Here is a 16031-nt window from a genome sequence, read left to right as displayed (position 1 = left end):
AGTATAATAAAATGAGTTTTGTATTTAGGAAAAAAAACATACTCTAGCAGCAATGGGAAAATGGATTTGAGTAGTCAAGAGTGTAGACAGGAATCAGTTAAGAGACTGCTGCAATCAGTAGTTCGAGTGGGAGATGATGAGGGCCAGGAAATGGGGATGGATTGAAGACATATTTAGAAATCAGAGTGGATAAGTATAGGTTATTGACTCACTATGGGGGGAATGGAGATGTCAAGGGGAAGCTTGAATTCCGGGTGATCAGACCAGCCAACACTTGAGGAGGAATGTTTTTTGTCGAGAAGATGATGTATTTTGTTTACGACATTTTGAGTTTGAAGGACTTCTACACTTTCAGGCGGAGGTTGTTAGTAAGTTGGATATGTGTTTCTGAAGCTTAGGAAAGAGATCTAACCTGGCTGTACAGCTCTGGGAGTGATCTGCACTTAGCTGGCACTGAAGCCATTGGGGTTGATGAGACCACTCAGGGAGAGAGTATTAGGTAAGAAGAGAAGACCCTATATAGAACCCTGAATAACATCAACATTAAAGCCTGGGATGATGAAGGAGAACCAACAAGAGATTGAGAAAGAGATAAAGAACGAGTTTATTAGTAAACTGAATGTGTTATTTTTCATGCATCTCTGCTTCTATGTGCTGTGTTTAATTATTTTCATATGAGTCAAATATAACTTCTTACTGGGTATATTGCTTCTATTTTTAGATATAATGATTTTTGATTCCTTAGAAGTAGCCACTGGACTCCAGTTAGTTTAGGCAGGATACTTCAGAATTTGGACTATACTTTTGTGTGGCATTTATAGAAGAGACAAGTAAATCTAAACTCCTCAGGTTCAAGACATCTTCATTTTCACCAGGAGAGCAGAGATACAAAAAGAGAATGCAAAGAGAGATAGAAACTAGAGGAATATACTATAAAAGAGGACATTTTAGAGTAAAAACCTTTATCTCTTGAAGACACATTGTTCTCTTACTGAAGCCTAAAAGAAGCCCTAGATTATGTGAACAACGATGTATGATGTATTTATCCTACTTTTTTTTTTTATGAGTAAATACAGATAAAGTTTAAGAGCTATTACAACAACTTGTATGTTTAGCAGTTAAAATTTCCCTCATATTGTCATCACTGAGCCATCTAATCCTACAGTTTTCTATAGAACCCTATAGGTATTCCACTAAAAAAATAAGAAAAAACCCCTTACCGTCAAAGTCAATTCTAACACATAGCAAAAATTTAGGATGGAGAAGAACTGCCTCATAAGGTTTCCAAGGCTGTAATCTTTACAGAAGCAGATTGCCAGGTCTTTCTCCCATGGAGCAGCTGGTGGGTTCCAACCGCTGACCTTTTGTTTAGCAGCTGAGTGCTTAACCACTGTGCTGCCAGGGCTCTGGATAGATATTCTATAGATGTTTTCATTTTCAAATTAGTGTTGGATAGGTGTGTGTGTATAGATATAGGTATAGGTAGATATAGATATTCTGATTGCTTGGGTATTTTACAAAGTTAGCTTCCACACTTGCAGCTTTCAGCAAGTTGAAAATAATGTTGTAAGTGGAATTCAAACTTTGCCCGCTGTGATGGTTTAAAATATGTCCAGAAGTTCTTTGACACTTCTTTCAAAAGGTGGAGCCTACCTCCTCTCCCTTCAGTGTGGGCTAGATTTAATGAGTGATTTCTAACAAATAGAAAAAAAAAAAAAGGAATGGCCATGACTTTGAAGGCTAAGTCACAACATGCACCATGGCTCCCTTTTCTCTCTTTCTTCTGGATCACTTATACTAGGAGACACCAGCGGCCATGTTGTGAGGGTCCCAGTCAAGCTTTCAGAAGACTGTAATGCTGGTTGATAATCCGACAGCAACCTCATGAGAGAGCCTGAGCCAGAGCCACCCAGCTAAGCCACTCCTGAATTCCTGACCCAAAGAGACTGTGAGAAAATAAATGTTTGCTCTTTTAAGCTGCTATATTTTGTGGCAATCTGTTATCCATTACTAATACATCCATCGAAACCTGTTTAATCCAGCTAAAATACTCTTTAAAGACTTCTGATGACAAACTATTAAAAATATGATTTCATGCAAAGTAGATACTGTAGAATTGAATAAAGAATATGATTTGAATACATGTTTGAAGGAAAAAAACTATTTGGAGAAAGATGAGAAGATGAGACTTTTTTTTTAAGCTTCTGAAGGGGAATTCTGGGAGCTTCTAGTGCCTCTTTCCGATTTTTAAAATCTGGTGTAATTTTATTATGCTTAAGACGATACTTTTACAAAATTAGGGTATTTTTTGACTCACATATTAAAGAAATACAATGAGAGATTGAAGAATAAGAGAGAAAGAATAATTTCCCTGAAGCAAAAGTTGAGAGAGGTGCGAAGGAAGGAGGAAGTTAAAGAGAAGTAGGAGAAAGAAGCTGATGCAATTTAGTAGTCAGTGATAAAGAGTGAAAGAAGAGTATAGAACACAGTGCACGCATGCACATCTGAAAGGGAACGAAGGCAATGAGATTGATGTAGATCCTTCCACTCTGTCCAAGACTAGAATCTATTGCTCCCCAAGGCAAGCAAGGAAGAACCAGCCTTAAGTTGAAGGTAGTGAGACAAAAGCTGTGGCCATTGACCATTCATACGTAGAAAGCTTACAGGAGTTGAATGTACATTTAAGGGTAACTTGTATGAAATATGGAAACCCTGGTGGCGTAGTGGCTATGGGGCAGTTCTACTTCGTCCTGTAGGGTCTTTATGAGTGGGAATGGACTCAATGACAATGGTTTTTTTTTTTTTTTGTACGAAATATGGAGTCCTGCTGGCACAGTGGTTAAGAGCTCAGCTGCTAATCAAAACGTTAACAGTTGAAATCCATCAGCCACTCCTTGGAAACTCTGGGGGCAGTTCTACTCTGTCCTATAGGGTCGCTATATGTTGGAATTGACAGCAACGGGTTTGGGTTTTTTTTTTTTTTTGTATGAAATATGGCTGGATCTCATGCCGTTTCTCCCCTCAGTGTTACCCCCATTCATCCTCCTTTGACTTCATCTTAGATCTGTTTTATACTTGCATACCTGAAGGGCTGACAATAAATAACCAATCTGATATTCATGATTAATAATAATAAATAAATATTATTTAATTCATAATTAAACCAATCAGCCCCCTTCATGTGATCTTCATGGCAGGCAGCTTGACTTTTGCAAAAGACAAAGAGGCCTTTCTTGTCCCAGTGAGTTCTGCAGTTTGCCAAGGAGGACATGTAAGTTAACCCCATAAGCTACGGAAGCAGAGCTGGTGAAAAATGAGAAGCATTAGCATTTTCTTCCAGGCTGGAAATCATCTGGAGGGCACCTCATCAGCTTTGGTTCCAAATGAGTTCAAAAGATATTTTTTGCAATGCCAATACCTTCTTTCTTTAAGCCTTTTGGAGGGGGAATTTTTCGTGGATCATTTTGGCAGCCTCTTGGCACTGGGGTGGGTACTGAGATGAAAATGATTGCTGCCAAGTTAAATTACCTGCTGCATGCTATCCTGTAGTGGCTTTGGTAAATATGGTATTAATTTACTGCTAATGAACATTTTCACAAGCATGTGCTTTCAGCAGGCAACTATAGCCCATACCCTTGACTCCTTTGTCTTCTTAGGTTTGTATCTGAAAACAGCTGGTCATATTTAGAATATATATATATCCCCTAGTATCAGTTTTCACTCTGAAGTAGGAAAATAGGGTCCATCAATCCTATGGGACTGCTGATTAGTGAAAGTACTGTTTTCTCTTTTTGTATTTCACATGTTTCTTGCACCTTAATTCCCCATAGAGTTTGTCGGGTTCATCCCCATTGCTATTGAGTTGATTTCAACTCATAGCGACCTTATAGTATGCTCTGTTTAGGTAAAACAAAGGAACCAAACATGTTCAAAGTTTTAAAAATTTCTTCCTAGAAAAATTCAACTTTCAACTTCCCGGCTTTGAAATTTCTGTTGATAAAAAGATATGCGAAGATATGCATTTTCTATTATCTTTGTGGAACCAATATTTGCAAAAGTTTATGGCTCTTCATCAAGCGACATTATTATGGAAACCATCTTGCTATGTTTATACAAGTTCAAGGCAGAAAAGATGAACTGCTAATAACATGACATCAATTCTCTTTTTGAATTTAAGTGACATAATGAATGCTGGCATTAGAGGTGTGATTATACCCTGTAGGTTCTATTATTCAGCTCCTGCTTGTCTTTTTTTCCTCCTTCTTTTATTTTTTAATTCATTTTTACTTCCTTCTTACCTTTTTTTTACTTCTTTTTACGTACTGTTTTTACTTCTTTTTCCTTCATAAGAAATATTTTTTTACCTATATCTCTCTCCTATTTCTATCGTGTTTTATTTTTATTTTTTGTGTGTGCATTTACTACACACCAGGCTCTGGGCTAAATTCTTTGCTTACTTTATCATGATCGTGATTAAGTCTCATAGTTCCCTACAAGATAGGTATAATTTACAGAAAGATGAAGAAAGAGATCTTCAGAGAAAAATAGTAATCTGTACGTGTTCATATCAGTAGAAAATTGAAGAAGGGTATTTGAATCTTATTTGTCAGGCCCCACAGATCTTGCCCTTGAAAACTACTCTGGTAGTGTTAGAAAGCCTAAATCCTTTTCTTCTCTCATTTCCTACTGTCCTCTCTAGCGTCCTTAAAAATGAATACTTATGCATAAATTTTGCATAGGCATGGATAACCCCTTCTCTAATTGTTTTACATGAAAAACTGAGTCATCTTGGGAATGAAAACTCTGGTAACTAAAAGTTAATTTCTTGGAAACAGTTACTGAGCCTTAATACCAACTTTGCCCAGTGAAAGCACTAGAAGCAATTATGTGGGATGTGCACACCCATTTTCTTAATATGATTAGTTCTATTAATAGTGCTCCATTCTGGGCACTCTTTTCCTTCTCAAGAAATATAAAACTGGGTCTTTCTAGCTAAACACAAATTCTTTATTCCTGGGGTGGCCAACCACCCCAAATATCTGTTCTTGTTCTTTTTTGGTGACCTGGGTGGATCTAATAATGTCGACGGATATCTAGATACTTCTCTATAGGGAAAACCTAAACCTTCAGATTTTTGATTTTCTCTTCCGTGTCCCATCCAGACGCTCCTTGCCTCCAGAATCAAAGGTGTCCCCTAAGTAAGAGGTATTTCCGAGACAAAGTAACTCCACCAAAATCCAGGGCTGCGGAGTCCCCTTGAGAAAAGTGCTGTCCCCCTACCTGTCCTCTCCACTCCATGCTCACCAAAAATTAAAAAGAAAATAAACTGCTACATACGTTTCCTTTTCCTACTGTGAAAACATTTGGGCAGAAAGAAGAGAAAATGGACGGAAATAAGAATTTCTGTTTCCTCTGTCTCAAGACAGAATTTTCTTCTATTTCCTGTTAATCTGAGTTGAAATTAGACGACTTCTCTTTAAAAGCGTTTGATGACAAGGGGAAGAAGGAGCATCCTTTCCTCTAAGATCATAGGGAAAGGTGAGGAGGTAGGTAGCAATGAACATATTGATATACAGAGGATGATAGATGAGTGATCTCATGATGGGGGGTTTCTATCTTCTGGTTTTAAAGAAAATTTGGAATAAGGTCATTTTTTTCAAGAATATATGTGGGGGAGTTAGCAGGATTGATAATGGAAGAACATTTAGAAGCTGTGAAATAGCTATCAAGAGAAGTCTACTAGAGTGCTGGCAGATACCACCCTAGTAGCATAGGGCCTGGCATATGGTAGTCCCTCCATAAATATTTCTTGAGTGGATTATTGAAGGGATAAATGAAGGAATGAATAAGAAGCATTAATTAGTTGATCAATGGGGTTTATTTAGGAATCAAGAAAAGCCCAAATTAGGTAAATAACTGATAAAAGTGGGAAAGAGAGAGTGACCCAAAGTCACGAGGAGGACAAAGAACCGGTTCACTAAGGGTGGTTTGAAGGGAGAGTAGAGAGGTTAATAAAAGCTCATGATCAAGATCAGAGAAGACGGAAAGCAAATGTTGGATTCTTGGAAATGCCCATTGGTAGGTGACTAATGTGGCATAAAGCTGACAGACTGTGGATTCACAGTAGTCTGGAAGCTCTGAGATGTCAACTGGCTTCTTTTCTTAAATAGATGCTTAAATATTTTTTTATTATTAGCATTAAATGCTTATTTTTCTATTAGAACTTATCACAAGTTATTATTATTAACATATTTCCCCCAATAAAATTGTTGTATTTCTACAGCCTACCAGAGTTGTTGGCACACAGTAAGTGCTCAAAAGGTATTTTTAAAATGAATTTGAGGTGAAGGTCAGAATTATGTATTTAATTGAGAAAATAAAATAGAAAAGAGAGTAAAAAACAAAAATAAGGAAAGTGAAATTTTATTTTTAGGATCGTAGACAATGGCAGCTACATTGTGAAGAGGATAGTACAGAAAGGGTGACCTGTTATTTCAATATGATCAGATTGAGTTTAATTAGATTGGATTCATTCAACGAGTAGTTGTTGAGCATCTATTATGTGCTAAAGATTGTGATAGAATTTACAAAAGTATAGATACCAAAATGATATGACATTTTCAGCTTTTAATGGTATATGAACAAAACTCATGCTGATAAGTATAATGCAAAGTGGAACAAATACGAGTTACAAGAGAGGTACAAAGTAGAATGGAGTCTAAATGAAGAAGAGGCCATATATTTCAAGGAGATGCAGTGGAAGACATGGCCTGGAAGTCTCACCTAAATGAACTGATCACTTTTCTTCCTCTACTGAGTGGGTACAGTATGAGGAGTGAGAAGTGGAGGAGAATATATGATGTCCATGGACAGTGCAGCTGAGAGTGTGGTATCACCTGAGAAAAAGCCATATGTATTAAAATGAGTAGATCGAGGGCAGATATGGAAGAATTTGAGTACAAAGGGGAATTGACTATCAATAGAACCAGGATTTCACAAGTTTTAGTGAAGCCAGTTTTGGTTGGAGGCGATGAATAAAGCTGGAAGGGCAAAGAAATGAGGCTTGGTATGAATTTAGTTCCCAGGGCAACTGGTCTAGATCAGAGTTTCTCAACAGTGACATTACTGTCATTTTGGGCTGGATAATTGTTTGTTGTTGTGGGTTCTCCTTTGAATTATAGGATGTTTAGCAGCATCCCAGGCCTCTACTCAGTAGACGTCAGTAGTACCTCTTCTCTCCGCCCAGCTGTGATAACCAAAAATGTCTCCCACATTGCCAGATGTGGCAAAAATTGGCAGAAATTGAGAACCACTGGTCTAGATAAACACTGTAGGATGCGTTATATTAGGATAGAAGACGGTGTTTAGTGTTACACTAAGAGCGGATTGCTGAATAAGAAGTAACTTTCTGCTAAGGAATGTTTATATTGGAGAATAAGATTGGAGAGAAGAGGGTTAGTAAAGAGTGGTCCTTTGACTGATGAGACCACTCACAAACCCATTTTCCCAGGTGACTACCCAAACCTGGAAGGCCTCTCCTTAAGTTTCAGGCTTCTTCTTGGCTGTTACCTTCTACAGCAGCCATTCTCAAATGTGAGTGTGCCTTAGAATGACTAGGTGGGATTACTGGAACACAGATAACCGGGCTTCAGAATTTCTGATTCAGCAGGTCTAGGGTGGGGCCTGAGAGAGATTTTGCTTTTCTAACAAGTTCCAGGTGATGCTCCTGCATCACAAAGAAACCATACTTTGAGAACCGCTATTGTAAACTACTTTTGGTACTATCTGGTGTTAGATCCTTTTTGAATTCTTTGGTGATTTTCTTTATCCCCAGGCTTGCTACCTTAGCTTTCTTGTTCACATTTGTGTTTTCGACTTAATCTTTGCATTGCTTACTTCCCATGGTCCTTAACTGTCTTCCCTGAATCACATCTTACACTAAGGGCTGAAGAAGAAATACCTCCTCTTTCTTTTTCTTCTTTCACCGAGGACATTCTTTCTTTGCATCAGATGATGAGAATAAGTTTCCCTCATGCTGTATTGTGCATCTCCCAAGGCTGCCCATCTTTCTGAACACCTGCTCCTTAAGGGGAGGCTACAAACATACACCACAGTTTCAGTAACCTGGGAAACTTCATTTGGGGTACAAGCATGCTGTCTTGGGTATGTAACATTTTTAGGGACTACCTGACATTGAGTGTTAGATCCTTTTCTAAGCTGTAACCAGTTTCTTGGAACTCGTCTTTCTACAGGGGATATTTGAATTATTTTGGATAAATGTGTAATTTTACACTTGCCCACAGCAAAGCTTATCTTTGAATTTCCTGCCCACTCACACATCCTCCTGAGATGTCCCTATCAGATTGAGTGACATTTTGTCATCCAGAAAAGCTTGTTGCTGTTGTTAGATGCCATTGAGTTGATCCTGACTTACGGTGACCCTATGTACAACAGAGCGGAACACTGCCTGGTCCTACACCATCATCACAGTCACTGCTATGCTTGAGCCCATCATTGCAGACACTGTGTCTATCCATCTCATTGAGGGTCTTCCTCTCTTTTGCTGACCCTCCACTATACCAAGCACGGTATCCTTCTCCAGGGACTGGCCCCTCTAGATAACATGTCCAAAGTATGTGAGATAAAGTCTTCCCATCCTCCCTTCTAAGGCACATTCCGGTTGTACTTCTTCCAAGACAGACTTGTCCATTCTTCTGGAAGTCTGTGGTGTATTCAATATTCTTCACCAGCACCGTAATTCAAAGGCATCAATTCTTTTTTCAATCTTCCTTCTGCATGCATATGAGGTGATTGAAAATACCATGGCTTGGGTCAGGTGCATCTTAGTACTCAAAGTGACATTTTTGCTTTTTAACACTTTAAAGAAGTCTTTTGCAGCAGATTTGCCTAGTGCAATACATTGTTTAATTTCTTGACTGCTACTTCCATGGGCATTGATTGCAAATCCAAGTAAAATTAAATCCTTTGACAACTTCAATATTTTCTCTATCATGATGCTGCTTATGTTACCGCAATTTCATGAGTTAGAGCTGCCTGTCGCAAACAGCCAATTCTTGAGACAGGCCTAGGTGGGAAGCAAGAGCTTTATTATATATACCGGTATATGGAGAGAGAGGGGAATGATCTCCTCCTAAAGCTGTCTGTCTCCAGGAACTGCAGTCCAGTTGGGGTTTTATAGGGAAAAGAGACCTGGGTCTTAGGAACTTGTGGAATGTCTATTCTCATTCTGTTTGGTTTCGGTGGTCATATTTCAAACATGTTGATTTTTTTCTTGCCATTATCCCATCAGCCTGGGGGAGCGGTGGTTGGCGCCATCCTTCCTTCTGTTCAACAGGCTTAGATTGATATCACCTGTTTTTCAAGGTCCTAGGAGAAACATTAGTTAACATTTAACTTTCAGGGGAGTTAACAGCAAAATCATACTTGGAGACAGAGACAGGCTAGGGAAAGGACAAATGGTGCAGGTTCTGTTCAAGATATAGCTGAGCAGTCTTTTTCATTTATTAGTCCAGTTGTGAGAATTTTTGGGGTCATATTTTTATGCATTCTTAGAGATGTCACTCTATCTCACCTTTTCATTTAACTTTTAAAATAGATATAGATTGGCTCTTGGGAGCCTTGTGTATATTTTCATATGTCCATTCCCTTTACTGTATGTTCCTGAAGAATTCCCTCTATAGGACAAAATAGAATCACTCCACCACATTTCAGTCTTGGGTGAAAAGTGGACTGTTTTCTCTCTAGCACCACCTAGTTTTCCTAGTCCTGATTCCCCTGAAGTAGTTGACTGGAGTGAATCACCACAGTGAGTGTGGAGCTGACCAGTTCCGTCACTCTGGATCTTGGAATGTGCTCCATTTAGGTGTGCTCACTGGCAGGGGCAGGTGGGTCACACACACCCTCAGAAATGGTTGCTCTTAACACAGCAGGGAGAGAACTTCATTTGATTCCCGTAGTAGGCCTTGCTCCCTCTCACCTCTAACCATTCTCTGGAAGCTGCTTCCTACAGCCACAAAGCTCAGGCTCTCCTAATGGAGACAGTTAACTCCTGCTCATCCTTCAGGTCTCAGTTTACACATGACTACCTCACTACCTCAGAGGAGCCATCCGTGACCCCTAGGCTAAGCCACTATATCTCTTGCTCTTATAACACTGTGTACTTCACCTTCATGACATGTTGCACAGTGCAATTATTTCATTGTTGGTAGTAATAGATGAATAAATCATTAGCCTGTGAGTTCTCTGAAAGTAGTGACTGATTCTTGCATCATTATAAATCCCGGGTGTCAAGCATAAATATTGAGGGAAGACCTCAATATTTAATGACTTGGTGTGTCTATCTATTCTGTATTCTCTTGGAAGTAACATTAAAAAGAAATTAAATCCTGCTTCCACACTTTCAGATTTTACTGGCCATGATCGTATGGCTCCTCCATTTTTTCCCTTTGCTTCCTTTCTCCAAGCTTTGCTTGGTTCCTTAGTTTTCTTTATGTGATGTGGTCTTTAACCTACTACCATCCTGACTACTCACTATTGTTCTGTTGAACACAGTGTTCTGGGTATCAGCATAAAACACATGGAAGTGTTACCATCCTCTATTTCTCCATGGTTCCTCTATAATACACATTGGGACTGCCTTAATGGTTTTAACACCTGAGTCACACTGGTGACTAATGCTAAAGTTCTGATCACTGCAATGCCTCAGCTATTTGTGTGATGCATTCTAATTATACAAACAATATATGGTCACTATATAAACATTTTTTTTTATATAGTGACCATATATTGTTTGTATAATTATAAAAATTAGGAGATTCAGATGAAAAATCATAATTTGAATTCACCAAAAATGCCATCACCCAGAAACATCCAGTACTCATATGATGTATGTATATGTGTGTACATATATACACATGCACACACACACACAGTCATATATCATGATGTCTGTTCATGTCAGTAAATATAGATCTGTTCTGCCCTGGGAAGAAATGTAGTATTGTGGTTAAAAGTCCACGATATGAATTCAGATGGAGCTGTACTCTAGATTTTCACTACTTACTAACCTACTAGCTATGTGACCTTGGGTAGTGTCTTAGTCATCTAGTGCTGCTATAACAGAAACACCGCAAGTGGATGGGTTTAACAAAGAGAAATTTATTTCTTCACAGTAAAGTAGGCTAAAAGTCCAAATTCAGGAGGTCATCTCCAGGGGAAGGGTTTCTCTTTCTGTTGGCCTTCTCATCAATCTTGCCCTGAACTAGGAGCTTCTCCATTAGGGACCCCAGTTCCAAAGAATGTGCTCTACTCCCGGCACTGCCTTCTTGGTGGTATGAGGTCCTCCTGTCTCTCTGCGGGCTTCTTTCTTTTATATTTCAAGAGATTGCCTGAAGACACAATCCAGTCTTGTAGACTGAGTCCTGCCTCACTAACACAACTACCGCCCATCCTCCCTCATTAACATCATAGAGGCAGGACTTACCACATATAGGACAATCACAGGATACAGGGAATTATGGCCCAGCCAAATTGATACATACATCTTTCTCCTGCAGAGCAGCTGGTGAGAGTTCCACCTACTGATCTTTTTGGTTAGCAGCTGAGCACTTAACCACTGCGCCACCAGGGCTCCTGTACATACGTCATTAAGGAATTGAAAATTAAAACAACACCACCACTACAGACCTATTAAAATGGCTAAAATTCAAGACACTGACAAGTCGGAGTGCTAGTGTGGATTCATTGCTGGTGGGAATGAAAAATGGTACAACCACTTTGGAAGACACTCTGGAAGTTTCTTAGAAAGCTAAACATAGTCGTGCATACAATCCAGCAATCCGGCTCCTTGGTATTTACTCAAATGAGTTGAAAACTTATGTACACACAGAAAACTACACACAAATGTTTATAGTAGCTTTATTCATAATGGCCAAAACGTGGAAGCAACCAAGATATCCTTCAGTAGGTGAATGGATAAACAAACTGTGTCACATCCATATAATGGAATAATATTCCATCAAAAAAAAAAAAAAAAGAGCTATCAAGCCATGAGAAGACGTGGAGGAAATTTACATGCATATTGCTAAGTGAGAGAAGCCAGACTGAAAAGGCTGCATACTGTGTGAGTCCAACTATCTGGCATTCTGGAAAAGGCAAACCTATCCAATATTTAATACTTTTGGAATAATTTTTAAATACTTTTCAATCTTTATCTCTTGAGTCTGTGTGTCATACACAAATTTGATAATCAAGTATTTAATCCAATTTTAGATAAAAATGTTAAATGTAATAGAGAACTGTATGTTCTACCATTGTTACAATTACAGTATTCCCATGCCCCAAAGCCCCAGGGATGTTGATCCATTAATAAACTCACTATGGTACGGCTGTTAATTAAGTGTGGAATCTATCCAACTGATTGGTGTACTCCTGATCAATTTCTTTTTCTGGTCCCAAGGAAGAGCAAGAGAAATCCTGTTAGAAGCCCTGATGAAATAAAAATATATTATCTTTGTAGTATTTTCATAATCTACCTCTCATGAAAGAGTATTATAAAAGTAAATAATATTGTATTAGTGTGATGAATTTTTAGTGAACCTGAACTAGTTTCTTGAAATTTTGACATTTTCCTTGATAGTAATACAGGAGCTATAGACATATGGTTTAGGAAAACCCATAGCAACGAATTCATACCTATATAAAAATATGAGGTAGAGCCAGTTCAGCTTTTTACTTTAGAAAGAGACCAGGGAGAAGCTATGCTTTGGAGGAAAAATGAAAGAAGGGAGAAGAAAGATAGGAGGATGAATACAATTTTTATATGCTTCATTATTTCTTCTCTTGAGGTAACACTGGATCTTAGAAAAAGAACCGAAAGACATGCCAAAGTTGTGCCATGTTTGTCTTTATATCATGATATGTGCGTAATAAATGCTGCCCACCAATGTTATAAAATGTGTGTGTGTAAGTACTACTTCTTGTTCTTTAATGCCCTGGACTGGTTCACTTTATGCGTAATAGTAATTATTAAAATAATGTAATACCTTTAAATAATATTGTGGTTATAGTTTCCAATGCACTCAGTCATTTATTATCTTTTTAGGTCTTCAATGCACCCCAATAGCTTGGTAGGGTATCTCTCAGAAAGGAAAAGAGACAAAGAAAGACTAAGTAATTTTCCCCAGAATTTCATAACAAATTAGTGGTGGAATCAAGACCATAAATGAGGTGTTATATTATCAGGATCTTCTCCAGGAATTCAGTAAAATTCCCCCTCATCCTTTTTTTAGGAGTGTGAGCCAGGCTCACATAGTTGGTTCTGGAAGAACATCCAGGACCCCGTCCCTACCTATTTCTGTAGCCTCATCTATCACAATTCCTTGTTCCATGTCTCATGTTCCAGGGACATCAAGCTACCAGTAGTTTCCTCTCACGCTAGTGCTCCTTCAAGCCTTTTTGTCTTAGGTCATTGTAATGGATTGAATTTTGTCCCCCCAAATTATGTGTCAACTTGGTTAGGTCATGATTCCCAGTATTATGTGGTTGTCCTCCATTTGGTGATTTTCCTATGTGTTATAAATCATAATTTCTGCCTGTAGTTAAAGAGGATTAGGGTGAGACATAACACCCTTACTCAGGTAAGGGAGTTTCCCTGGGGTATGGCATGCACCACCTTTTATCTTACAAGAGATAAAAGGAAAGGGAAGCAAGGAGAGAGTCAGGGACCTCATACCACCAAGATAGCAGTGCTGGGAGCAGAGCACGTCCTTTGGACCCGAGGTTCCTGCACTGAGATGCTCCCAGACCAAGGGAAGACAGATGACAAGGACCTTCCTCCAGAGCCAACAGAGACAGAAAGTCTTCTCTTGGAGCCAGCGCCCTGGATTCAGACTTCTAGCCTACTGGACTATGAGAGAACAAACTTCTCTTTGTCAAAGCCGTATTTCTGTTATAGCAGCACTAGATGACTAAAACAGTCATATAACCAAAACCAAACCAAACCCGCTGCAGTCGAGTCGATTCTGACTCATAGCAACCCAATAGGACAGAGTAGAACTGCTCCATACAGTTTTCAAGGAGTGCTTGGCGGATTTGAACTGCTGACCTCTTGGTTAGCCACTGTAGCACTTAACCACTACGCCACCAGAGTTTCCAAGACAGTCGTATAGGTCCTTCTAAATAAAATGCCCTTCACACCTTTCTTTACTTAGACAATTCTTGTTTATGTATTAAACTTTAACTCCTTCCTCTCAGGAAACCGTTGAACCTCAAGGTAGGGCTCATATGTGTGGCTGCTCTAGCGTGTGACATACTAGTTTGCAATTATCTATGTGCTTCTTTACTGCAAATTCTTTGTATACTCAGAGCCTAACATGTAGTAAATGTTCAAATATTTTTTTAAGTGGGCTAAATTAATACATAGTATATGAGCATAAATCTAAATTAACGAACAAATAAAAACTCATGAAGCATGTTCTATTTAGAAGGAAGTTCAGTTTGATTTTTAAAAATGCAATTTTAAAATGATTAATATCCATTGTTTGTATTGTTATACATCTAATTAGTGTTTTCCCCAAGTTGGGCAAATACGAGTATTCTGGATAACCAGAAGCAAAATATGTTACATCTCAACGGCAGATGGGCTTAGGAGAGCTCTTTAGGGAAGTCATTCTATTTAATTCAGATTCTTTAGAGGTCGAGGGAATCTTTAACAGGAATTGTAGTTTTTTGACAATATCTGTCTTTTAAAAAATATTCTGACATCCAAGTGATTTGATTAATTTAGGTTTTAATAGATACGAGAAAATTTTTAAAATATTATACTCACACGATAACTTATTCGTGGAGGATCATTTTGTAGGTGATGAATTTCCTTCCTTCTTTTCTGGTAGAAGTAGAAGAAAAGTATATGGATTGCAGCTGCTAACTTAATAATTTTACTGATAACTAAGAATGGAACAGATCTTACTGTGAATTATGTAATTAGCTTAAAAAAGCACTCCATATCCTTTCTGTGACAGAGTATGAAAAACACAAGACAGAGAATATGGTTATTAAGAATTTTTCCCCTGCGAAAGCTTAACCACATTGCATTTAATAGTATAGTCGGAGAAAGGTTGGGTTAGAATGATCAAAACAGCTGCTCTAGGAATGTGTGTTAATGTCAGCCTTGAGTGGCTTTTCTTTCTCCTGCTAAGAAAATGTAACAGGATATTAAAAAACATATTAACCTTCAAAACATGTTCAGATTCTGCTGTGCTTCTAAAGAGGCGATATGAGAATATGAGAGCTATGTTTAGTAGAAGGTTTGACCCGTAGAATTTGTAGAAAGGGGTCACTTAAATTTAGTTTGAAAGCCAACATTCTCGCATATGACTGTCTCTGATATCACACCCCTCCAATCCATTCTCCACGCAGCTGGTACAGTTATCTTTCTAAAGGCACATCTGATTATGCGATCCATCTGTTTAAAGTCCTTTAGTGGTGAAGTCTAGACGCCTTAGCTTGGCAGACTAGATCCTGCCTGAGCTGGCCTTACAACAGTTGCCCTTGAAATCCATGCTCCAGCTTGAGCTATAAGGGGAAACTCACAGTGCCCAGACTGCCTCAGCCATTCTGCTACTTCTTAGCCTTTCCTGACCATCTCTGTCTTTCTGGAATGCTTGGTCTCTATTCTTCCCCCCTGCAGAATTGACTACTCCCTCTACTGCACCGGTAACATATCCCTACGTAGTTGTTTCAAGCCACTCTAAACCCTGTGTATTCAATTGCTCTTTCTGTCTTTCCCTCTTAGTCTCTGAACTCTTAGTGTCTCTGCATGATGATGATCTAAAGACATGCTGAGTGTGGCACTTGGCTGAATAGGTGTGTGAATGGGCTCACTGACACTGAGGCTAGACATATTGCATGTGCCTACTCTCAAACACAGTATCCTTCTTGGAAGTTGTACCAACAATTTCGAAATAAATCATCACCATATTAGCATGTTTCCCGAGCTCTTATTATAGTTA

At 38.7% G+C, this 16031-nt stretch overlaps 1 protein-coding gene across 1 annotated transcript in view; it reads left to right on the top strand.

Annotated features, from left to right (window-relative positions):
* FGF14 (fibroblast growth factor 14) overlaps positions 1 to 16031 on the top strand; it is a 729563-nt gene that overhangs the window by 53373 nt on the left and 660159 nt on the right. The window lies entirely within an intron of this gene.

Source organism: Elephas maximus, chromosome 23, assembly GCF_024166365.1.
Source record: "Elephas maximus indicus isolate mEleMax1 chromosome 23, mEleMax1 primary haplotype, whole genome shotgun sequence".
NCBI lineage: Eukaryota > Metazoa > Chordata > Mammalia > Proboscidea > Elephantidae > Elephas > Elephas maximus.
The sequence above is the reverse complement of the archived record's forward strand: the minus strand, read 5'-3'. Positions and strand labels throughout refer to the sequence as shown.